Source organism: Lissotriton helveticus, chromosome 7, assembly GCF_964261635.1.
Source record: "Lissotriton helveticus chromosome 7, aLisHel1.1, whole genome shotgun sequence".
NCBI classification, from domain to species: domain Eukaryota; kingdom Metazoa; phylum Chordata; class Amphibia; order Caudata; family Salamandridae; genus Lissotriton; species Lissotriton helveticus.
Genome location: NC_136068.1, coordinates 1,306,853,677 through 1,306,880,336, shown reverse-complemented (window position 1 = coordinate 1,306,880,336; position 26,660 = coordinate 1,306,853,677). Strand labels below are relative to the sequence as shown.

The 26,660-nt window shown below is 45.1% G+C and overlaps 2 protein-coding genes across 5 annotated transcripts in view; one reads left to right on the top strand and one right to left on the bottom strand.

Annotated features, from left to right (window-relative positions):
- LOC144767370 (serotonin N-acetyltransferase-like) overlaps window positions 1-22,715 on the bottom strand; it is a 124,231-nt gene extending 101,516 nt beyond the window's left edge. Inside the window, exon 1 of the mRNA XM_078650835.1 lies at window positions 22,435-22,715. The gene's annotated coding sequence lies outside the window, so the exon portion shown is untranslated. The remainder of the gene's footprint in view (window positions 1-22,434) is intronic.
- The window catches only part of LOC144767371 (uncharacterized), a 270,245-nt gene that overhangs the window by 164,603 nt on the left and 78,982 nt on the right, over window positions 1-26,660 (top strand). The gene's annotated exons all lie outside the window — the stretch shown is intronic.

The window sequence follows — 26,660 nt, the reverse complement described above, 5'->3', positions numbered from 1 at the left end:
TGTAAGAGTCCCAGGGGGTGACCGGGACATAATCAGGCTGGTGGATGACTGGTGGAGTAATTAGCGAACTCCCGATGAGATAATCGCCAGATCCGAAGATGGTTCTCTTCGGATCTAGCAATTCTCCGATTAGGAGTTCGCTAATTTCAGCTGCTATTATCAGCTTTGCTCACATAAGGAGTTTCTGGCTGCAATTATTATCCACGGATGGGGCAAGCCTGTGTGATCCCTTTACACCTCATCAATGTCTGCACATTGATGCATAAATATACAATATTGTCTGTCCCAATTTAATTCTTATGTTTCAGATGCAGTCCAAATAGGATTTTACTGTGTTACAATATTGTTTTTCTAGAAAATAGTTCCATGTGAACGCTTTTTCCAAGTTAATCCTCATACAGGATGGCTACAGAGGCTGCAGAACTTGTCCATTAGACCTATGTGCAAATTACGAAATTCAATTATGTCTCCACTCCTCGCTATGTGATATATTGGTTCCTGGTGGAGATTCACACCCTATTTAAGGCCCTGTGTATGGAGTACCACTAATTCCATGGGATAGGCCCTGCACTTTTTAACTGCCTTGATGGTGCCTTACATCTCAGCTAGGTTCTTCTGATCTGGTGGGCTATTTATTTTGCATGTTCTAAGTTGTAAAGTTGTTTGATGCAGGATTAGGGCTGTTACAGTGTTGGCTCATCAACCCTAGAACTCCCTCCATCTGTACCTTCACTCTATTGTATATTGCATTTGATTTTTTTACATTGAACTTTCTCTCCCTCCAATGATCCCCCCTCATCCTGACATCCTCACTACACACCCCCTCTCCGTACCACTTACATTCTCCAACAATCTGTCCCCCTCAACCTCTACGCCTAATTGTCTTAACTCATTTCATTCCAACACCATTGACCTCACACACCTTACACAAAATTGTCCCTTGTCTACAACAAACACTATCCACTCCCTCGGACCCTCATCCTCCCCTTTAGAGATCCCCCTCTCTCCCATAAACCTGACCCTACACAACATCGAACGCAACCTCTCTTTATTGACAAATGAACTCTCCTGACTTAGAGAAGATGTTAAATCCCTCAGCTCAGGAACCCAACTCTCGCGTGCAAATGCCCCGCACCCCATCCGTAAAATCCCTGCCAACTCCAATTGTCAGCATTAGAATACTTCCCCCCTCCACAACCGTATGACTAGGCCTCGCCGTACCTCGCCGCAGCTCTCACCATCCGACCTCTGCAATTCCTACCATTCTAGTACTTCAGTCATTAACCCACCTCCCCCCTACTCCTACATCCCTGTCATTCTAGGGACCAACAGAATTCCCTCCATTCCCGCCTCCCCCAGACCTCCTCCGCAACTCACCTACATCCACTCCTGCCCTCCCTCCCAAAATAACCCCAATCCACTCGCCTGCATGCTCATGCTTGTTAACTGACGATCTGCCGTCCGACACGCCACTGAAATCTCCGAATCTATCCTTAGTGAATCCATCGACATCGCGTTCCTCACGGAAACCTGGCTCAATGAACACTCAACAAGCATGCTTGATCTACTCACCCCCCCTGGATACTCTATCTTCAGAATAGACAGACCTGACAGAATAGGAGGTGGACTGACCATAATCTTCAAAAACTAACTTCAGCTCTCCCTTATTAACAACTCTGGCCACTCCACCTTTGAATACCGTGAAGCTGAACTTAAAATTCTAGGTGCCCACTCTATTCATTTACATACTATCTACCACCCTCATCCTGATCGACACCCCTTTATTGATGAACTATCTGACTTGGTTACACAATCCTCAATATCCAACTCAAAAAATCTCTTCCTTGGAGACCTCAACCTCCACTTGAATGACACCAATGATCCCACTACCACCCTCTTCACCAACCTTCTCAAGATGAATGACCTCGGGCAACTTTGTCAGTCCCCCACCCACACCAAAGGAGCCATCCTTGATGCCATCATTACCAACAATGACTTAGCCTTCCTTACCAATATCATCCCCTTTGACTGGTCCGATCATCACCTCATACTGTTTACCATTTCCATCACAGCGCCTCCCCTCACCTCAAAACAAATTAAACCTATGAAATGGACCAGAAATCTAAAACCTATCCCTCCTGGCGAACTTGAGTCCAAACTACAAGCTCAACTGCTCCTCACTCCTCTCTCACAAAATGCAAATGAGCTTACTGATCACTTTAATAAAGCTGTCACGGATGTCCTAGACCAATTGGCCCCTCCTAAACTTAAAACTCTAAGAAACATCCCTTCCAAATCTTGGTTTAACCTCGAACTTAACAACGAAAGACGCTCATTAAGACTAATGGAAAGAACCTGGAGACAGCATCCCTCCCACTCAAACCTGACACTCCTCAGAACAGCTAGATCTACATACAAAAACAAATTTTAACGAAAAGGCATCCTTCTTCCGTACACAGCTCGATCGGGCATAAAACAGACCTAGAGAACTATTCAACATTATCCAGCACTATACCTCCTCAGCTCCACCTAACCCGACGGCCTCAAGAAATTGCCCACATCTTCTCTAAAAAAAATAGATCAATCCTTCCACTCAACGTAGATCCCAACCAACCCCCTTACTTTCCCCTGACATATCCTCTAATTCACACTCCTGACACCCCTAGGTCCCCCCTCATATTCTCCCCCTACCTCACCTCACCCTAACCCCTCATCACACATTCCTTCTCCTATTCCCTCCCTAAACTAACCCACACCTTCCTACCCCTACTCCTCTTGTACCCAACCTCCCAAACTCACGACCAAAAAACAATGCCTCCCATAATTTCATCCAAATATAATTTCCTCCCATAATTTCCTCCCAGTAACTGAGCTTGAAATCCTCAGCATTATTACTAAACTAAAACCATCCTCCCATACCAAAGACCCCCTCCCTTCTAACCTTATCCAAGACATAAAGCACATCATCGTTCCATCCTGGACCACAATCATCAACACCTGCCTTGCTACGGGAAGTGTCCCTAGCTCCCTCCAACTTGGTCAAATCTCCCCCATTATCAAAAACATTTATGCTGATCCTAATGACTCAAACAACCTCCGCCCCATCACTAACCTCACCCTACTTTCTAAAGCCCTGGAAAAATGTCTTGCTCCAATTAGACAAAGTCAACAACAGGGAGGGACGTGAGGGGACAATATTTAAAGGGGTCCAGTGTGCATGTCCCACATGCTGAGCAACAATAGATTGCACACGGTTCCCCTGAGGATGGGTGATGGCGTAGTGCGGTGAGCTGTCTTCCTCTCTACCTCATGTATGAGGTGTTAACGTGCCTAAATTCAGCAGGGAAGGGTATCCTTTGTCGGAACTAGGGATGCCTCACACAACAGACTGGTTTTACGGCTGTTGTCATGTCACCAGTTAGTCGTATCGTAACATCATCGGCTCCCTGCTCCAGCGTCAAGCCGGCGCTGCAATGCCTGACGGGTAGCACTGAGTGCTACACTCTTGTGGAGATCTTTTGTTCCTGTGCCTATAGGTGTATGGGTGTGAGGGCCCTAGTAGGTGAAGTAGTGAGCGTGAGTGAGGTGAATTAAAACAGGTTGGTATGATCTACGGCTTTGGTTTTATTCATGTAGTACACCACCTGAAGTAAAAACGTGTGAGGGGCAGTGGGACTGCAGTAGCTACGAGGAGTCAGTCCCGTTCAACCCTCAACTGTGAAGCGGTCAACATGTTTCATGCTTTTATTGGCAATTCTTCAGGACCAAACAGAAGGTGCTCATAAACTTAGTGATCTAACTTGAAGCCCCGCATAAGGCTGAGGCATCAGTAGTATACAACTGGTTGGGTTGTTGAATCCAGCCGGAGAGGGGTTCCTGCGTCAACGGGATACCCCTCAATGGTGGTCGTAAAGGCCCCAAGGCTGCTCCCGTGGGGTCTGTGCAGGTAGGGCAGTAATCTATGCAAAGCGGGCTGGTGAACTCAGTACCTAGTCCCACGTCCAGGCGCGCGGAGTCGCCAGAAGCAGCCGTCCTTCAATTAGACAAACACATCAAAAAATTCAACCTTCTGGACCCCCTACAATCAGACTTCAGAAAATGCTGCAGCACTGAAACTGCCATACTAAACATTGTTGATGACATTCATCAGACATGTCTTCTTATCCTCCTTGATCACTCCGCAGCTTTTTACACTGTTAAACACTCTGCCCTACTTAATGTGCTCAAAGATTGCTTCTGCCTCAATGGTGCTACCCACAAATGGTTTGTCTCCTATCTTCAACATCGAACCCAACAAATTAAAATTCAAGACTGTCTATCTAAACCCACTCCTGTCAACCTAGGAGTCCCCCAAGGATCTATTCTCTCACCCTCACTCTTTAACCTCTATATGGAACCCCTCACCCTCATTCTAAATCAAGCTGGGATCAACTACCATCTTTATGACGATGACATCTGACCTTAATGCCCTCAATTGCTCTCTCTCCTTGTCCAACTCAGTAAAATCTCTTGGCATCTCCATCGATAACAGTCTAAACCTCAATAAACACATCAAAAATTGGGCTAAAGGAGCCCTCTTCACTCTCCATCTTCACAAGGAAATCAAACCATTTCTTCCAACTGAAAATTTTAAATTAGTGGTTCAATCCCTGGTCCTTTCATGAATCGATTACGGCAATGCCATCCTCACCGGAATCCCCAAGGTCCACCTAGCTCCACTCAAATCTGTACTCAACCTTGCAGCCAAGGCTCATCACCGACTGCAAACGGTTCGACCACATTTCCCCAGCTCTCAAAACTCTAAAATGGCTCCCCTTTGAAGGCAGATCCACCTACAAAAGCACATGCATCACACACAATGTCCTCCATCAAAATGCACCACCTTACCTTGCCAATAAACTCTGCAAAGCGGGCAGCACACGACCCCTAAGAAGCACTAGGGCTCTCCTTTTGTCCCACCCCTTCTAAAAAAGAAATCCACTCAATGCCGCTCCTTCTCTGGAACTGCCCCCTACATCGGGAATGCCCTCCCCAAAGACCTACGATGCAACCCTTCCTACACCAGCTTTAAAAAAGTTCTCAAAATAAATCTCTTCAATAAATATTGGGGGTCCCTACCTGCGCCTTAAACTCGCTCTTCCATATCTTAAAGGCATTTCAACTCTTTTCTCTGAGTATCTGTTTACATGATATGTATAACGTCAAGCCTTTTTTTATTCTCTGACTTACCTGCTGTTTATCCTAAAATGATGTTGTAATGACATGTGTCGAGGATATGCTATGCGCTAATTTCTTGTATTGTTGTGTAAGCTCACGTTTTTTTCCCAAGCATTTACTGGCAACTGCAACTGTAACTGATGTAACTATGTAACAATGTTCTTATGCAATGTCCTTTTTCGTGTAAAGCACTCTGATACCTCCGGGTCTAGCCAGCGCTATATAAAACTTTTCAAATAAATAAATAAATGTTGTAAATGTTGTCATTTTGTTTTACCATATGTCTCTCAGTCTTGTAAAGCGCTCTGTTGTTTTTGTTATTCTTTGATGCAGTAATTGTCTCTTACCATAACTAGCTCTATCATGTAAAGCGCTCTGATACCTCTGGGTCCAGCCAGCGCTATATAAAACCTCTAAAATTAATAAATACATTTCGGAAGAGCCTAAGGACTTTAATTTTTCTGAGAGCGCCCTGCACAGCTTTTCCTTTCCGTCCCTCTCTGTCTACCTTTTGGTGAACATGCGCTTTGTAAATAAATAATGCTTTTCCTTCCCCTTTACATGACTGAATTATGAGGCACCAGCAACTTTCCAATCGTTTTGTGACGACCAAGTGGAGGTCATTGGTATAGTGCAGTCTGAAAATGACTAAGATTAATAAGGCTCCCCCACTTGACTTCTTAAGGTGGCCAAGTTATACTTTATTCCCAAACCAAAAGAGGTAGTGCAAATGCTTATTAATGACATTGTGTGTTGTAGCTTCAGTGCAAATAATTGGTCTAATGATTGGTCTAGTATAACTCCTTTGTGTTATACTATAGAGGCTAAGATAAACTGATGAATAAACAATGCTGGAAGCGCCTGTGGGCTCACTAAATGTTGAATTGCATAACAGAAGCTTAGTTCCTCTAGTACTTCTCTCTCTGCTCTGTTCCACTAGAGTCCATTCCTATTCACCAAAGTTTTGATAGCCTAAACTCAACCTGAGTGATTTTTATATTAATCTTGTGATCCATCCATTTTTGAAATAATTCATTCTATCGTCAGCCTAGGTTTCCAATTAAAGACCAAAATCTCATTAACGGCCAATATTCATGCAACTTGTTGACAGCACCAGACAGGTTCAACAAAACCTGCATAGGATGGGATGCACAGACATGCTCACCTATTATTGGCAACGAGGGCCCTGACATGGAGTCGGATGAATAATGAAGGACAACAGTCCGACCCTAAGGTCACCTGGACTCTGTGGGAAAGCGGGCTAACTAAGGGAAGTATATTGTGAACGCTTATACTTATTTTGCTTTCGTTTGTTGTATGGGGGAGAGGGCATGGGGGGGGGGGTGACAGACCTCTTGTAGAATACCTGTGCTAGAGTTGTCACGTTGACGACTTGGGGGATGTTGCGGGTACCTAAAGAGTGTAGGGAGGGGGATGAGCTATTACTGCAGGAACACTGTGGGACATGGTTACTGCACGAGTTGGGGGTTCAGAAGATTATGTTTGTTCTCTTTTATTTCTTGAGTGTGACACTAGAGAGGGATGGAATGGGAAGGGGGCACTCCTCGTGAGCGGGAGAGGGAACGTGTAACCTTACTGAGAGGCCATTATGGATCAAGAACGCTTCACGGTCCTCACGTAGAATGTCAATGGATTGGGCAACAAAATTAAGCGGGGTCTGGTTTCTGCTTATATTAAACGATTTAAGCCTGACATTGCATTCCTGCAAGAGACACATTTGATGGGGTCGAGTTCTCCCTTTTTGGCCAGAGGGCACTACACTGTTCTGGGACTCGCAGGTTTCACTAAAAGCTCAAGAGAGGTTGCGATTCTAGTCAAAAAGTCCCCCCCATTTCATGTCACCCACAGATGGTTAAATCCAGATGGGACTTATGTTGTGATGCAGGGCACCTGGAGACACAAGCAGTTTTTCTTGGTAAGTGTATATGCTCCTCCATGGTTGCAGCAAGGCACGCTGGATAATATCACAGGGCTTCTCCTGCAATCTGGGCCTGGTACACAGATCCTGGTGGGAGATTTTTAATGACGTTATCAAACCAACGATTGATCGTACACAAACAGTATTAGGACTACACAACCCCACAGCACTGGAACAATTCCGACACAGATTGGGGTTGACAGACTTGTGGTGCCGACACCACCCGATTCTCCAGGCCTACTCCCCTTTCTCAGGGGCATATAGGGTGTTCTTGAGGTTGGATTACCTCTTTGCATCTCCAGGGGAGATCGCTGGGGTGGACACAATAGAATATTTGGCCGGGGGCATTTCGGATCACTCCCCACTCTTGCTGACAATGGGAAGAAAGGCTGGCTCCCAGTTAACTAACTGGTGACTAAGCTTCTGGGTCCCGAAAGATAAAAAGGTGGGGATTAATTACGAGTAGAGTTGTAACTGTACTTTAAAGAGAATAGTGGTTCAGTTCAATCGGCGGTTACCCTGTGGGAGGCCTACAAGGCGGTACTCGGAGACAGCACAGAATATTGTGGCCCATAAAAAGAAAAGTAAAATCCAAGAGCTGGTGACTTTGGAGGCACCCTGCTACATTTAGAAAGTAAAATTATTGATAAGCAAGAAGACGCCCATACGCTTGTTTAACCGTAAACGGAAAACCCTCGAGACGCCATTTTGTGTTGCCATGCTCTCGGCAACTTGATGAAGGCCCGTCTTCCACGTACCCGTTGAATCTTGCACAAACCCTTGTTTCCTTATATGTTCAAACCTATTCCCAGAAACTGCCCGTGTGCTTCACCACCCCCAATGGTGTCAAAAGACTTAGCCACGTCCTGTGCATCGTTGGTGACTCAGCCAGTCACGAACCAACTGCCCCGTGACCACAACGAGAAAGGGGAAACAAGACCGATGCCTCATGATCACGCCGGATGAAGCAAGGTAGCACAAGGCCGTGCCACATGATCACGCCGAATGAAGCAATGTAGCACGAGGCCATGTCACTTGATCACGCTGGTTGGGCAAGATAGCACGAGGCTGAGGACATTGTGTATACAGCGACGGATGTCCCCCGGCACGATCACACCATGCGAGGCTGACGAAGCACATGTCAAAAGAAGAACTTGAAAGCAGAACTTGCATTGTGTAAATGGGCGTGGCTAATGCTATAAATATGTGTAATGCTGTGGAGTAAAGCAGCAGTCTCCGTAGAATTGTCTTTGTTCCATTCTGGGACTTCTGTCCTTAGCTCGAGCTAATAAATTACTTGCTTCCCTCCACGGCTGGTTGTCCTGATCTCTTTGGTAATGTATGATTGATGCAAGAAGGACCCGTAGATTTAAGGCGTCTCCCTGCGCCACTGGCTTCAACTCTCCTAGTGGGGGAGGGTCTTTGAAAAAGCCGGTTCTACACGCTGTCCCAGCTAGAAATCACCAAACGGTAGTGCCATTCGTTGGCGACCAACGCAGTCCGATCGCAACAGTTGGCTGTCTTACACAGACTATATGAAACAGGGTATAGGGCAGGGAAACTTCTTGCATGGTTGGGCAGAAAGGAACTTGAGGCAAGATGGGTACTTGCCATTAGGAACCACCAACAGGTATATGCTACACCAACGGATATTGCAGCGGCGTTTACTAAGTATTACAAAGACCTTTACACAGCCAAAACGCAGGTGAGCTTGGAACATATCACTCAATATATGGACGCAATCTGACTACCATTGCTGTCCCAAGTAGATAGAGACAGGCTAGAGGAAGACCTCACTCATGAGGAAATTACTGAGCCAATTGGTAGGCAAAAATCAGGAAAGACCCCGAATGGACTCCTGGGGGAATATTTTGAACTAAACAGTAGTATATTAGACCCGCACTTATAACAGATGTACCTGGAATACAAGGAACAAGGGCGCTTGCCTCAGGATCTTCGGACGACCACCGTGGTGGTTATCCATAAACCTGGGAAACCACCGGAAGAGTGTGGATCCTATCATCCCATATCCATGCTTAATGTCGAAACTAAAATCTTGGCCTCTGTACTTGCGACGCGCCTCCTGACGGTCATTGGCCCTCTGGTCCACGGTGAACAATCTGGATTCATGCATGGGCGAGCTACCCAGTTTAATTTGCGACGCGTAACTAACTGGGTGGACATGATTCAAGTTCGCGAGGCTCCACATCTGCTCCTTTCTTTAGAAGTAGAGAAGGCATTTGACACCATTCACTGGCCCTTTATGTGCTGTGGTTTGGAGAAATTTGGTTTCGGCCCCATGTTCAGGGAGTGGCTGGCTCTCTTATGTAATGCACCTGAGGCTAAAATGCGAGTTAACGGGATATTATCTTCCAGGTGGGCTATCCAACCCGGTACCAGGCAGGGCTGTCCCCTATCACCTTTACTATTTGCACTTATTCTGGAGCCCCTGTCCCGTATAGTTTGATCTACCGCGGGCTTAGGTGGCTTTATAGGCGACTTCGGCCACCTCACAGAGGAACGCACATCGTTGTATGCGGATGATATTCTGCTATACGTGATGGACCCAGCTGAGACTCTTCCTGAACTTCTTCAGCTCTTTGAAGACTATGGTAGTCACACAGGATATAAGATTAATTGGAACAAATCCACCTTGTACCCAGTGGCAGGGGTGGCGACACCTCAGTCCTATCCGAGCTGTCTGAAGGTGTCTCCGGATGGGTTCAAATACCTGGGATTGTATATCACCACTCATACTCTGTCTTGCTTAAAACACAATATTTTACGTATCCTTTCCAACTTCCAAGAAGACGTTAAGAGTTGGAGGAAGCTCCCTCTAACGATCATGAGGCGGGTGGCAATGTACAAAATGATCACTTTTCCACAGTTGTTATATATTTTGCAGAATATGTATTGCAAAATTCCGGATGCCATATTTGCATTTCTTGATGGGGAACTCCCTAACCTCCTTTGAGATGGGGCCCACCCACATATAGCGTTGCAAACACTGCAGCGGAATCCATATAACGGGGGCCTGGCCCTACCGGATATTAGGGCCTACTATAGGGTAGCACATCTCATTATAGTCAATGAAAGGGGCCACGCTCCGGGTGATCATCCCACTTACCGGTTGGAACAACTGCAATTCTAAGATCATACTTATCTACACTACCTGTATGGTAAGAGGGGTACCACCCGACTCCTCCCGGCCACGCAAAGAACGATAGAGGCATGGAAACGCACAGAAAGACAGATGCAATTGGACAAGAAACCCACTAGGCAGACTCCACTATGGGAAGGGACCCGATTGAAGGAAATTGGGAAACTGAGAGGTTTCTGTAATTGGGACTTAATAGGAATCTCCAAAGTCGAAGATGTCCTGGACAAAGGCCTCACTGCAAGCCACTTACCAACTTCACTCGCACCAACATTATGCTTACCTCTGGTTTCAACATGCCTAGCGAGCCGAAGGGCTTGCGGAGGTGATACTTCCGAAATATGCCCCTTTAGAGGGGAGACTCCTCCAGGAAGAGATCCTTTGCAAGGCTATCTCACTAACTTATAGGACCCAAATTAATAATATTCCTGATGACCTGGGCTGCTCAGGGTTAGGTGGGAACGTACTACCCGCCCGCTAGAAGACCTCGATTGGGAGGCCGCCCTTATGCATCCCCGTGAAGTGGCGATCAAGTTGCGACTGCGCCTTGTACAATACAAATTCCTTCATAGGACTTATTTTGATAGGGCAAGGCTACATGCAATTGGTAGAGCAGAGAACCAGGAATGCCTTCGATATCATGCAGAGTGGGGGACATTCATACACACAATCTGGGATTACTAAAATACAAATGTATTGGTCCATAGTGGTGCGGGAATTGAATAATATATTGGCGGCTCAACTAGAGCCTCATGCCAACCAGATCTCTTCCTCTGCCTTCTACAAACTCCAGCTTATAAAAAAAATTCTGCCGTTTTTACCTGAACATCATGCCAAAACATTGGTAAGCGCCCTGGTTCTCTCTACCCTGGATTATTGTAACGCCCTGTTTCTAGGTGCCCAGGAGAGAGTGCTAGCTAAAATGCAGGCTATCCAGAATGCCGCTGCAAGGCTCCTAGGGCAAATCCCTAAATACCATTCGGTCTCACCAACTCTAAAGCGCCTTCACTGGCTCCCAGTGAAAAAGAGGATAAAGTTCAAGGCACTGTGTTTGACATACAAGGCCTTACACAATGCCGGACCAGTGTTCTTTACTCAAAATTTGATTCCCTACTGCCCTTCTAGAACACTGCGCTCCTCCAATTCATCTGATCTGGCGGTCCCCCGAACCAAAACTGTTAATTGGGGTGACAGGCGGTTCCTAGTAGCTGCACCGAAATTGTGGAACACACTCCCATATTCAATTAAGACCAGCACTTCCCTCTGGTCCTTTCGAAAAAACCTTAAAACTTGGCTTTTTAACCTCTGATCCCTTTTGACCTTCGTACTTCTTGCCTCCCTGGGTTAAACACAGCAGTTCTCTAGCGCCGAGATGCCCTCGGGCCTTCGTTCGCGCTTTACAAATGTTTTAAATAAATAAATAAATAAATAGAGGTATAACATCACTCTCTTCTATTAGGGATCAACATGGAAGTGGATCTTCCACAGTATAAACTTCTATTGTTCAGTTTGGGATTGGTAGTTGCTAAAAGATACATAGCTCGCTACTGGGCCGTTTCCCAAATCCCTTCCATACAGGAATGGAGAAACTGTTTAAATTTGTATATGGTAGCGGAGAAAACAACATATATAGCGAGGGGTTGTCCTCGAAAATTCCACAAAATATGGACTCCCTGGCTACATTATTATGGCGTGAAGATTGAATTGGGGGGGGCGGGATCGAGCCTATCGGGAGGAAACCAGGAAATGCGCCTTGAATGTTATAATGCTTGCATTGTCGACAGACCTATGGATAGATAATGAGGGGTCCTTCAGTATATGTATCTATGTAATCCTACTTTGGGGAGCCCTGTCCGTGTTCGGGGGAGAAGTCTTAACCTGTTCTATCTATCATCGATTGTCAATGTGTATTGATGCCTGGATATCTCCCACTCATGATTTAAGTGTTTATTGTTTAAATGCAAATACAAATATTAATTTAAAAAACAACACCTGCATAGCCACATGTTGCACCCATGCTTGTCCAGATGTTATTCACTGTGTCAAGCAGCACAGTCTATGTGCTACAGCCACGATGGATAATAAAATCACTGAACTCGGGGAAGTGTAGGCCTTAACTTTTTTGGCAAATTACATATAGCACTTTTTGTGAAGAGTATAGTCAAAATGATTTACTGTACAAGTGAATCATAAAACAGAGCAGGTAAAAAAAATGGCGCAGTGCAAGTAAAATGAGTGAGATTAAGGTGCACAGGAGCATATATATAATACAAGGCCTATCTAGGATTGGACTCAACAATAAATCTCTTGTTTAGAGTATGATATACATAAAATCATAATTCTAAACAGTCTTCAAGTATAATCGTCAACGTTTCGACCCTGATAGATTGAATTTGATGGTGTCATATTCAGGACCAAAGACTACGAAGCAACCTAAAGCAAATGATGATTGCAGATTATAGTTTACATACAGACAGGGCTCTTTTCATGACAGCTTCTGAAAGAAACAAGCCTCCCTGTAGCTCCACATTTTAGGGGGTGTGCTGTCACTGATCCTCTGACGATGTCCAATGTAATTTTCTAGAAATAGTAGGATTTTTTTCTTTTTTAAGTAACTGAATTTCGGTAGTAGGGTATCCCTGTGTATAGTCATAATCTGTGAATAGTCCCACCCATGTGCGTGAACCCCGGAGCAATCGCAATAGTCTCTTAAGTTGTCTTCTTCTGCAGTCCTGCGTAGACACTTAAGAGAAAATCAAAGAAAAATAATGCAGCCTAAATCAGTCAGTCAGTCAGTCAAAATACTTTATTGCGATAACTTAATATCATATAAAGACAATGGCAATACAAACATACTTATACAACAAATACATTCTTCTAAAAACAGTTAAGATACAATACTATAAAAATCATACATCAATTTACAATTCATAATGATGTAATGATACAAAGTGTGAGATGCTAAAGTGCAAAAAATACTAAAAAGGGAAAATCCCCAGAAAAATAGGCATTACTAACACAAAAGTCCCTGTAAGAAAATCTTATGTGATTACAATTCCTAATATAGATACATATAAATACGAATAAGTACATATAAGGTGCCTATGTAGGAGAAATAACCACGTTTTTTAATCTAACATTCCTACTCCTAATAGCTCTAACCAAGAAACTAGCTACGTAAAACATAATCTTGGGAGTCTGTAGAAGCTGTAAATAAATAAGAGCAGGTTTAACCTGGATAAATCCAGCTTCCCTAAGAATAGGCACCAAAAACTTTCTCCTAGCATCTATGTAATGACTACAAAACATCACAAAGTGCATAGTATTTTTTTCGGAGAAATGGTCACAAGAACATGGTAACGCCTTATCAGGGGTACTCCATACAGGATAAAAACCAAGATTAAAATGTATCAAGTTAAAACGAAAACGAGTTAAAATAAACCTGTGGTAAGGATAGGTCACTGTATTCAAATAATTCTCTGGGCCGTCGGGTATGGACAGTATTAAACTAACCCTGACACTGGGTTTTTTCAACTCTCGTTCTTCTCTCTCCAATGATAAGAGCTCTTTCATTGCAAGTTTTGTGGACTCTATATCTTTAGGTATTATAGAGTCTATATCAGAATAAAGCTCAGGCCTCCCCAGCCTTATGAAATTTTCCTTGATGTATGTCAACCACCTAATGTTGTTAGCTTTGTCCAAACACAGACAATCTCTCATAATAATATGGTTTAAGGGGATTTCCTTATTAAGCCACAACCTCAGCCAAGCAACTAGCGGTGCTATTTTTATTAGGTCTGTGATGTAGCCTTCCCCTAATTCCATATGAACAGTGTAGGACGGGGTTGACTGTGGGACTCCGAGGACAGATCTGAAAAATTTATTTTCTATCGTCTGTAAGGGAACCAGTCCCCTATATCCCCATATTGAACCACCATAAGATGCTACTGAAATACATTTGGCTGTATAAATTTTCAATATGGCTGCGATTGGCCTAGCCCCGAGTTTCTTAGAAAACCCCTGGAGGGCTGCAGATGTTCTAGCTAACGAGGTTGCTCTATTCTTTACATGGGGTCCCCAGTTGCCCTTCTCATCAAAGGTAATCCCTAAGTAGGGAAAGGAGGTTACACGAGCAAGTTTTTCTTGTCCACAGCAAAAAGTTTTATGATAATTTTTTCTAGCTATCCTGCCCATGAGCATAATTTGAGATTTTTTCGCGTTTATTTTCAAATCAAGAGAGCCCATAAAGGATTCAAAGGCGTCCAGGAGTCGTTGGAGTCCCACCCCGGTACGTGCGAGAAGAACCGCGTCATCCGCGTAAAGGAGAACAGGAATCCCCTGTTCCCCGGCGCGCGGAATGTCGAGAGTCGCGTCCCTAAGGGCGGGCTCCAAGGCGTTCACATATAGTGTGAACAACAGAGGTGCCATGATGCACCCCTGTCTAACTCCTTTCTCTGAGGCAAAAACATCAGTGCACCTTCCATTTGAGGAAACTCTGATTTTAGCGGTGAGGCCAGAGTGCAGATCAGCCAATAAGTTGACTATTGACCTATCCAAGCCCATTTCCAGTAATTTTGACCAAAGCTTAGATCTATTAACCAGATCAAAGGCTAAGGAGAGGTCCATGAAACCAAGGTACATGGACCCCTCCTTAGCCCTGGTATATTTCTCAATCAGCAGGTGGAGATTAAGGCATTGGTCCAGGGTACTTCTTTTAGGTCTAAAACCATATTGCACATTTGTCAAAATGCCATTCTCATTGACCCACTCATTTAATTTTACTAATATAACTCTTCCTAAGATCTTAACTGATGAATCAATCAGTGAGATTGGTCTATAACATGCAGGGTCCTGCCTGTTTCCCTTTTTAAACACAGGGATGATTATAGATGATTTCCATGACAAAGGAATGTTATCATGGTTTAATACATTGAAAACCCTGCAAAGTAGTCTTGACCAAAAATTAGGAAAGCATTTAAAAGCGTCTGCAGGAACACCATCGGGTCCTGGCGCCTTAAAATTTCCGATACTTCAAAGTGCAAGTAATTCCCAATAGCATTAGTGTCAACCACCTGAGCCCCAAGGTCTCCACTGGTATGATCGGAATAAATATCACTAAAGTGTTTAATCCAACCTTCGTCAGGAATATTAGATTCAAGGGGCGAGTTTTCCTCACCTGTAAAAAAAGGTTGATTGACAATCTTCCAAAATTCTCCACTATTTTTCAGTACTACTGGATCTGAGAGCTGCATCCAGGCCTCATCTTTAATCTGTTTTTTCCTATCTGCTATGGCCTTTTTATACTGGGCTCTACAAGTGGTAATAAGTTCGCGATCTTTCGGAACAACTTTTAAGGCATTTAACAGTGCAGAATGTGCTTTTGAACATCTGCGGTCAAACCATCTTTTGATGGGCATTTTCCTAGGTTTAGAGCCAACAGATAACCTAGAATTAATCTTACTACATATACTAGCGAACGCAGATATTACTTCCCTGTCTTCAGATTCACTAGATAGGCACACTCCAACCTCACCCTCAGCCTCAAAGAGTACCTCTTGAATGAAAGATTCCGGAGTTATACTGTCCCATTTCAGTCTGCGTCCTTGGTCTTTAGCCTTGAGTACATGTTTAAAACTACAAGGGCCATTTTTTCGCCCTATAAAGTCTGAAGCCAATAGATCCAAGGAGACAGGATTATGATCGCTGAAAACAGAGACCACAGTTTTATACATTAAAACCTTAGCTAAAAAACATGCTGAGATAAATATGTAATCAATAATAGAGCCATTGTCAGTTCCCTTAAATGTAGGGGCCCTCTCCCCCCCCTCTCCGCAACCAGACTCATATAAGTTCCATCTTGCTAAAAAGTTCTCTAAACATTCCCCCTGTTTATTATGTTCAAGATGAATGGGCAAACAGTTTGGGGGAAAATCTGCATCATCGCAAACACACATTAGTGAACACGGGTGTATATTGAAATCACCCAAAAACACAATTTCAAAAGAATTAACGTTTTCACTATAGACTGACAAGAAAAAATCCAATCTATCTAGACTATGTAAGGTACCGTCAGATGCATTGGAATTATAAAAATTTATAAATAAAATGTTAGGGAATTGTACAGAGGAAAGTTCAACAATTAAACATTGCACGGATCCCGGGTCACATTTCTTTAGGCTTCCTTTAATATTCAATTTAAAGAGGCTTAACAAACCTCCCTTTGCTCTTCCTGCAGTGCTAGACACTGCAGGTATACAAAAAAGGCTATAGCAATCTAGAGAAAAGCTGTTGTTTTTGTCCCATGTTTCCTGCAATGCAATAATGTCGAACTTATTCATAAAATCTAACCATGCCACATTGCCTACTTTAGCCTTAATTCCTGCAATATTCCAGGTAAGTATACTAAATACTGATGCATAATTCTCTTCGCAACTTGTGTGTTCAGGCAAGAGTCAATCATTTTGATCCAAAGAGGATAGAGGTGCATATCGATTGGACAGCAAAAGGGGTTGTACAAAAGCCTAAATTCTTTGTAATGAAAGCGAGGGTTGGACAGACATGCCATTATGTATTTGGAAAAGGGATACCGTGCCTTTAAGGAACACTCCAGAGACCCTCTGTATCCCATGATGCACAGACCCAGGCAAGTTACTTTCAGTTCTTTTTTCCGGCTCCTGCTAGCAGGACACTGGAGCATTGAGCTCTACCTTTTTGAGTATATCTTAAATTTGTTGATATTTTCTAGTGAGATTTGTGTTTCACTCGACGTCTGGGGTCTTCCTCTTCCAGTTGCTGTCTTTTTTGACCAGTTTTACCACCTCTATCTCTTCAAAATGCCAGCTTTATTCGACAAGTGCCCTGAGTGTGTTAGGAAGAAGGCCAAGTCTGACCCCCACAGAGTGTGCATACTCTGTCTGCCTGCCACTCATGTACCTGCCTCCAGTGATATTTGCCATTCTTTCTCCAGGAGGACCCTGTTGTGACAGGGAGAAGATTCGTCTCCTAGGCCTGGAGCAGAGGAGACATCAACAAGCAGGTGGGACCTCTGGGCATGGAGGAACTCTATCCTCATCCTCTGCCCGTGCATCGGCCTTAGCCTGGGAACGGTACCGGTCCCGGTCGACGTCGAGGGCTTCGATGTCGGTGCCGAGAGGTATGATTACCATCTGTTCCCCGTCTGGGTCGAAGAGATGTCGACTTTTGACGTCGAGGGGTAGGACTAACCCTGGGCGTAGTTTGCATAGCAGCACTACACGTAGCTTCACGTAGTATACTTTAAACTTCATGTAGTACACGTAGTCTGCGTAGCGTAGTTGATGACACTGTGTACTTGTCTGCACTTTGAAAAAATTACTAAATAAATGCAAATGGCATCCTGCACAATGCCAGTTATGATAAAATAAGTATCTCTATCTTTATATGCTAAAGTGCATATAGTACTTTCACAAAAGTTAAACTGAAAAATGAGCAAGCAGTGAGAGAGGTGCTGATTTTGGGATCCTACCTAATCTAGGGGGAGTACCAAACAGATGCCTTGAAAACAAAAAACACATCTTATTGAACGATTTGGAGGTGGTCCCGTCCTCTTAGGACCATCCCAAGCACAGTTATTGGCAAAACAAATTCCCAACCAAAGGCCCTGCAAAGCATTATAGGATGAGATTAGCAGTGGGCAGTGAATATTATCTAATTTCTAATATCAAAATAATTCTACAAAGAGCTGCAGTTCAACTGGTGGTTACTAAATGTCCCTCACGAGTCAAATGCAAATGCTTGAGGAAAGGGTTTCAATGGTTTTGCATTTGACTCGTGAGGGACATCTAGTAACGATTAGGTGAATTTGTAGAATTATTTTGATATTGGATACTATAATATTCACTGCCCACTGCTAATCTCGTCCCATAATGCTTTGCAGGGCCTTTGTTTGAGATAGTTTTTTTGCCAATAACTGTGCTTGGGGTGGTCCTAATAGGATGGGACCACCACTGAAGTTCAACAAAATGTGCTTTTTGTTTATGCTCTTTGTGTTCAAGGCATCTGCTTGGTCCTTCCCCTAGGTTAGGGGTACCCCAAAATCATCAGCTCTCTCATTGCCTAATGTTTTCATTGTAAAAGTTCACTTTTGTGAATTGGTTCTATGCTTTTAAGCACGTAAAATTGCTTTTTCAAAGCATCTGAGAATATTGTTGATTTTGCTGCTACGCTACGTGATTAAGCACAGTTTTGGTACTATACTGCGGGCAATTTGCGAAGTGCGAATTAGTACAAACTGAGGCGACACCGCCGTTTGCCTTCAACGTCGACATGAAGATCGAAATCGAGGAGAAGGAGATCAACGTCACAAAGATCGACGTCACGAAGATCAACGTTGAGGAGAGCCACGTCGGGGAGATCGACGTCGAGGAAGGAAAAGTCGATGTCAAAGAGGAAGTCTACTCCCCGGACGGGGTCTAGCGTGGTGAGAGTCTCTTCATCAGAGAGTTCCCGATCGCGGTGGCGCCGGCATTCCGCCTCAGGAGAGTCTACCTCCAGAGCATCCTCCCCGAAGCCTGCTCGTAAGAAGAGGAGAGTGCCTAGGTCTTGGGACTCGGACCTACTCGCCCTCAAGGCCTAGGACTCCTACTCCGCCACCTCAACAGCTACCTCCTCCTCCTCCTCCTCCTTCTCCTCCTCCTCCTCCTCCTCCTCCTCCTCCTCCTCTACCTCCTCCTCCACCTCCTTTTCCACCTCAGCCTCTACAACCGAGCTGCCTCTTCTTCCACAACAGCCGGTGCCGGTGTGTCTGGTGAGACCCAGGAAACCGAGATCAAGATCACGGGGGAGGCATCGCTCTCGCAGTGAGCGTAGATCTTTAACCAGGTCACGACATCGTCGTCGTAGAGAGAGGTCGCGGTACAGGCATACCAGATAAACGGACTCTTCCAGTGACAGGATCTATTCGCCTACTTTGTCTGACTCTCCTCCAACGAGGATGTCACCAGTGGATGACACTGTGATGTTTCAGGACGTGCTGTTGAGGGTAGCAGCGAAGTTGGGGATAGCACTGATGGTGTCCACCCCTTCCACCTCTGTCATCTTTGAGACGCTACAGCGTAAGCACCTGTCTCGCCCTTTGCTGCCTTTGGTGCCAGGGTTGGAAGAACCCGCCATGGCGCTGTTTCTGACACCTTCCGCTGTGAAGTCTGCCCCATCCCGGCTGCAGAAGAAGTACAGGCCCCCGGATTCCGATCCGGCATTTCTGAAAACGGATTCTGCCCTGAATTCGGTTATTGTTACAGCGGCAAAGAAGCAACACCCTACTGCTCCTTCGTCAACGGTCCCTCCAGACAAGAAGAGCCATCATATAGGTTCGGCAGGGAGAAAGGTCTGCAGTACAGCAGCCACGTCTATGAAAGCTGCGAGTTCGACAGCACTTCTGGGTTGGTATGACCGCTCCTTGTGGGAGTCCCTGCAACAATTCATTGAACTCCTCCCGAGGAACAGAAGGGAAGATTTCCAGGAGATCTTGAATGAGGGCATGATGGTTTCCAACCAGGTCATCAGCGCTGCTGCGGATGCCTCTCTCCTGGCTGCTCATGGGTACTGCCATGGAGTAAATTTGAGATGCCACTCCTGGTTACGCCTTACCTCTCTTAAGCAGGAGAAGCAGCAGCGGCGTATTGCCAACTTGCCCTTTTTGGGCACTACCCTCTTCGGGACTCATGCAGATGAGGAGATGGCCCGCAAGAAGGCAGAAGTTGCGACGCTGAAGGTGGTCGGTTTGGAGAAACCAAAGGACCAGCTGAAGTCTTTCCGCCCCTTCCAGAGGAGCTACTCCTCCCAACATTTCCAGTGGGGGCAGGGTCGCCAAGCTGGCCAACAGCAACAGCAGCAACAACAATATCAGAGGCAGCCCTTCCAGAAGCGTCAGAGGGGCAGAGGTGGTCAGCAGGCCTCATCGGGGAATAAGGGCCTGGCTGGGTTGAAGCCCTAAGGGATTACTTCCCCCTCATCTGTTACCCACTCCGGTGGGGGAAAGCATTCAGAATTACCCAGCACAGTGGAGAATAATTACTCAGGACAAGTGGGTGCTGAATATTGTTTGCAATGGATACATTCTTTGTTTTGCCAGCCCTCCTCCAGCTATTCCACCGGTTCGCTCGCAATACCAGCTGCGCGAGCTCCAAGTGGAGGCCGAGACCCTATTAAGAAAAAGGGCGATAGAAGACGTCCCTCTGTCTCAAAGGGGAAAGGGTCTATGCTCCAGGTTCTTTCTAGTGCGCAAGAAGGACAAGAACGAGTTCAGGACCATTCTGGATTTGCGACAAGCAAACAAGTGGGTCCGCAGGGAGAAGTTTTGCATGTTGTCCTTGCACCGGGTAACATTTTTAAACTTGTAATGTAAAGATTGAACTTTACTCGAGTGCATAAAGAAGAAAGCATTGAGGAGTATGTATTGTCTCTTAGAGCATTAGCATCATCGTGTGAGTTTGAGACCACAATTTATGACCAGATTTTGAGGGACAGGTCATGATGAGTAATAAAAATAAAGACGGTGCGAGAAAGACTGTGGGTTGGAATTGACATGACATTGAGTGCCACTGTTACTATTCAACAATCTGAAAAGTCTGTGCAAGAGATTAGAGGATCTAGTGGAAATGGTAGCGGAGACTGGAAAAAACCTGAGTCTAATACAGGCGTGTAAAGGTAAACCTGAAATGAAGTGTCAATTGTGTGATGAATGAAGATGAACAGAAGAGTTGTATCCCAATGCAATGTATTAGGGATGGGGGTGTGTATAGCTTTTCGAAATATGTGATTGCCATAATTAGAAAAAAATTAGAAGTTATGGTGGATTCCCGCACCTCAACATTACCAGTAAAGCATTATGGGAATTGAATTGGCAGAATGAAAAGATGTTAGAGCCTGATGTGCATCCTTGCGGCTATACCGGTAACAGGATTGACCTGATTGGTTATTTTTTGGCTAACATCTGTTTTAAGGAAAATAAAACTTGTTGAAAAATTGATGAGGCTACTAAAGGAGATTTGATTATAGTATGCCACATCAACAGGAATTAATAATGTATTGAATATGAAACTAGACCCTAACGCTGTTCCCATGTGTACACTGGGGGAGGGGGGAAAGCGGGGGTAGAACATGAGCTGTTCATGAATGAAGTCAGAATTTCCTGAGGTTTTTTGTGACAAATTAGCACTATTTTGGTGGATTCAAAGAAAAAATTATTTTGTTGGAAAATGCAGTGTTCCTCTGTTGGAAAGTCATGCTGTGCCCTGGGCACTCCCCAACTTTTTGCTGACTGGTACTGGTGGTAACTAACTCTGACCTACCCTGGGCTCTGCCTAACCAGACCTAGGGCCAGTGCTATGCTGAAAGAGACACTTAGAATACAGTGAAAACACCTACATACACTAGGGTATACTATGGATTGGGGTACCCCTGTGATTGGCATGACCTACTGTAGTGTAGTTCCTCTTTCCCTTATAGGCGCATTGGAATAATATACACTATGGTTTTTGCATAGGACTAAGGTCAGTATGCTCCTATCGTGTATATTAAACTTAATTAATTTGTGTGCCAGCTAACTCAGAGGTCACTAGAAACTTCTCAAATAAACAAGAAGGGATTCGTTTTTGACTCCCGCATAAACATGACAACTTTGTTTCCCTTATAATCGGAACAGTTCTCAGAATCGTGGAAACAATAGAATAGATAACAGTTTCACTCAGCCAATCGTGCATGCTTAGTTTCTTCAGAGTTACACAGAAATAGATAGACAGGTGTTTCAATAAAAGGATTTAATGAACAGTCTTATTTCTCGTGCAAGAGATATGAGCTGTTACAATCGCAAGACAGTATGCGAAATATAATTACAGCATGAGCAGTAAGATGAAATAATACTGCAATAGCATCGTCTTTTAGCTATGACATACATTCATATAAACATGCATAAATAACACAGGCTAAAATGTGAATACTCATTGATGCTTCTAAATAGTTCTACCCCAGTGTACCTAACCTAAGTGTAGTATGAGGTAAGAAGTAGGTGCTGTTTTCTATAGTATAGTTAGCTATAGTTTGTATCGCCAAGAGTCCCTCTAGGCTCAAGTCTGCTCCATACCTTAGAATGAGAGGGTTGGAATCTCTTTCCGGATTTCAATCCCTAACACCCCGCGAAGGGAGTCAGGACACTGGAAGCTGGATTCTCTGCAAGCAGGATGACCGTCAGGCGGGGACTCGAACTCCTTCTGAACTTGCCGTGGCAAGTCGTATCGAGCTATGTAGCCGAGCCGTGGTTTGCCATGGTAAGTGAAGGTATATTTATACCTGGAAGGTGCCTAGGAATGCTAGCATAGACGTAAAGTCAAGCAGAGAACCCCTAAGGAATAGTTGTACATGCATAATAGATGAGTTCTTGGAGAAAGCAATAATCCAAGCAGAGAATGTCCCATAGCTTAAGGGTGTGGTTTCTAAGAACTCGTTGTAACGTGGGGTGGATGGATGTAGGTGACCATGCCTGTATTTGGATAGCATGGCTGATGCCTAAATAAGGACTGGGATTCTATGCCTGAAAAAGGGCAATGTGAGTTGTTCCTATAAAACTGCATGATTCTGGAAACCTATGTATGGGTATCTAAATCAAAACACAACCCTATAAGACCTGGTACATAGTAGGGCAGGGGGATTGAAACTACTTCTCAGTCCCTAGTGTATAGTAGGACATGGCAATTTAGAGGCCAGCAGCCCTTTCTGCACTTGCAAGTGTGCACTGCTGAGACTGAGGTCAGTTTAAAAGTGCCCTGTGTTGCAGGGCTGCCTTTAAAACGTGAATTGTGCCTAAATAAGGACTCGGATTCTGTGCCTGAAAAAGGGCAATGTAAGTTGTTCCTATAAAACTGCATGATTCTGGAAACCTATGTATGGGTATCTAAATCAAAACACAACACAACCCTATAAGACCCTGGTACATAGTAGGGCAGGGGGATTGAAACTACCTCTCAGTCCCTAGTGTATAGTAGGACATGGCAATTTAGAGGCCAGCACTTGCAAGCGTGCACTGCTGAGACTGAGGTCAGTTTAAAAGTGCCCTGTGTTGCATGGCTGCCTTTAAAACGTGAATTGTGCCCAAACTTGACTTTGGTGTTTGGGGCACTTATAAATGGATAACCTACAATGTTTGGGTGTCTTAGGTACCCCAGGGTTTCCTCTAGATGTCCCAGTGGTGGGAGCTCAGGTATTTATAAACCAGACCCATATAAAATGAGTTTTAAATGCCCTAGGTTAAGTGAAATTGCACATTTCGCTCCCCATATTGTGATAAAATGCTGCACAAAATCGACTTTGGTGGAGCATTGTGGAAGGAGGATCTGCAATATTATTACATATTCAAAAACCTTAAAGTCTTCTCTAGGTGTTCCAGGGGTGGGGGTCTTGTAGATATAGGCAGAGTACTTATAAAATATGTTTTTATAAGCCCTGGTGCTGGAAAAATGGCCCAAGTAATTTTTCCCATTGCAAAATCCCCTACCACATAGGTTAACATGGCAAGAAGTTATTAACTACTAACCCCTGATAGGAGAAGGCTAAAAATACAATTTAATGACTTCCCAAAATGGTGTTAATAAATCCAACTATATAATATTGTTGAATTTCTCCGAAAATGTACAGACAAGAAGTTATAAGACTTTCTCGTTTGTAAGCCCGTATTCCGCCTCCCAGTGGTCTGTCCTGATTGGTCAGAGTTAATTGGATTAGCCAGGCCTCTTTGAAGAGGTGATAAAGAGCCCCTGGGGTTGGCCAGCTCTGCTGGGAGGGCAGTGTTCTGTTACACAGGAATGCCAGAGCAGGGGGAGGAGTCGTAAACAATGGACTTCAAGGGAAGGGGAAGACACCAGTGTCATTTACAACTCTACTCTTTTGAACCCAGCCAGATGCTAGGCTTAAAGAAGGAATGAGCAGATGCAAGGGGGAGAGACTATGGAGATTAGCCATCCTAGTGGTGTGTTTAACCAGCTCTTTAAGAATTTGGAAGAATTGGTGTACTCTGGGAAAAATTAGATAGGCTACACTTTGCAGGAAGGGGTCATACATTTGGGTGATACCCAGGAGTAACCTCTTGCTTGACACAGAGAAATTGGAATAAGTATCTGGGAGGGGAAGAGCCTTTCAGATCTGCTGCTTGAAACTTAAGAAAGCAAGATGGGCCATACTGAGAAGTTTGATGTGCATTTCCTAAGGCCTGAACTCTGAAGATTGCACCGTCTGCACCATCTATAATTACAGCCCTGTGAATTACCTTGCTGTAAAAGGACTAAAGAGGGGGCTCCCTGCAAGCTGCAAGTTAAAAGAGCTCACCTGGAACATCACCACCAAGAATCCTCAACCTGGAGAAATACCAGTGGATTTGTAAGGGTGTTGTCCAAGTGGATTGTGAGAACTGAAGTCCCCAACTTTTAAGGATCATCTTGTAGATTCCAGACCCATGGAGGGAGTTTGAGACACTTTGGGACCCTTTGTGGAACTTCAGGAAGAAGTTCCAGAAGTTTGGAGAACTTTGGAGCAACTTTGGAAAAAGCTCCATAAGGAGACCGACTCAAACTGGCCAGTCAAGCCGCCTGCCTTCAACTGCGAGTCGGCCTGCTGTCCAGGTTTGTCCAACTGAAAAGCTCAGTTGGTCCTACATCCAGAGTTTGACCGGAAGTAGGCGAAATCTGAGGCCGGCAAACCCTCATTGAATTCAGCCTGGTGACGCGCATTGAGGGATCCCAAGCAAAAAAGCTCTGTAAACGTTTCTAAGTCCAAACAAAGAAAAGGTGACCGGGAGCAACCGCAAATGCCAAGCCGCCTGCCTTCAACCGCGTGCCAACCTGGATCCTTGGTTTGACCTTACAAATGGGGGTGGGGTCGCACACTACTCACACACCAGCGGGATCGCCCCTAAGTACTGTGGTAAGTGTAGTTTGTGTTCCGCCATGCATCTTCTTTCGATTCTCTGCTATCTTCGCTATCTTTGCCATCCCTGGACACGTGTTTCGGGGTATTTACCCCTCATCAGCAGGGATTAGGCCTTGTTCTGGGGTTGCCGGTGGCTGTCAAATATTGCCAGGTTTTGTACCACTCAGGCGCGCAGGTGCGGGGTCCCAGGCTCGTCAGCCAACTGCTCGAGAGAGCTTTAAAATTACAAATGGGGGTGGTGTCGCACACTACTCACACACCAGCGGGATCGCCCCTAAGGACTGTGGTAAGTGTAGTTTGTGTTCCGTGATGCATCTTCTTTCGATTCTCTGCTATCTTCGCTACCTTCGCCATCCCTGGACACGTGTTTCGGGGTATTTACCCCTCATCAGCAGGGATTAGGCCTTGTTCTGGGGTTGCCGGTGGCTGCCAAATATTGCCAGGTTTAGTACCACTCAGGCGCGCAGGTGCGGGGTCCCAGGCTCGTCAGCCAACTGCTCGAGGGAGCTTTAACATTACAAATGGGGGTGGGATCGCACACTACTCACACACCAGCGGGATCGCCCCTAAGGACTGTGGTAAGTGTAGTTTGTGTTCCGCGATGCATCTTCTTTCGATTCTCTGCTATCTTCGCTATCTTCGCCATCCCTAGACACGTGTTTCGGGGTATTTACCCCTCATCAGCAGGGATTAGGCCGTGTTCTGGGGTTGCCAGTGGCTGCCAAATATTGCCAGGTTTAGTACCACTCAGACGCGCAGGTGCGGGGTCCCAGGCTCGTCAGCCAACTGCTCGAGGGAGCTTTAACATTACAAATGGGGGTGGGGTTGCACACTACTCACACACCAGCGGGACCGCCCCTAAGGACTGTGGTAAGTGAAGTTTGTGTTCCGCGATGCATCTTCTTTCGATTCTCTGCTATCTTCGCTTTCTTCGCCATCCCTGGACACGTGTTTCGAGGTATTTACCCCTCATCAGCAGGGATTAGGCCGTGTTCTGGGGTTGCCGGTGGCTGCCAAATGTTGCCAGGTTTAGTACCACTCAGGCGCGCAGGTGCGGGGTCCCAGGCTCGTCAGCCAACTGCTCGAGGGAGCTTTAACATTACAAATGGGGGTGGGGTCGCACATTACTCACACACCAGCGGGATCGCCCCTAAGGACTGTGGTAAGTGTAGTTTGTGTTCCGTGATGCATCTTCTTTCGATTCTCTGCTATCTTCGCTATCTTTGCCATCCCTGGACACGTGTTTCGGGGTATTTACCCCTCATCAGCAGGGATTAGGCCGTGTTCTGGGGTTGCCGGTGGCTGCCAAATATTGCCAGGTTTAGTACCACTCAGGCGCGCCTGTGCGGGGTCCCAGGCTCGTCAGCCAACTGCTTGAGGGAGCTTTAACAT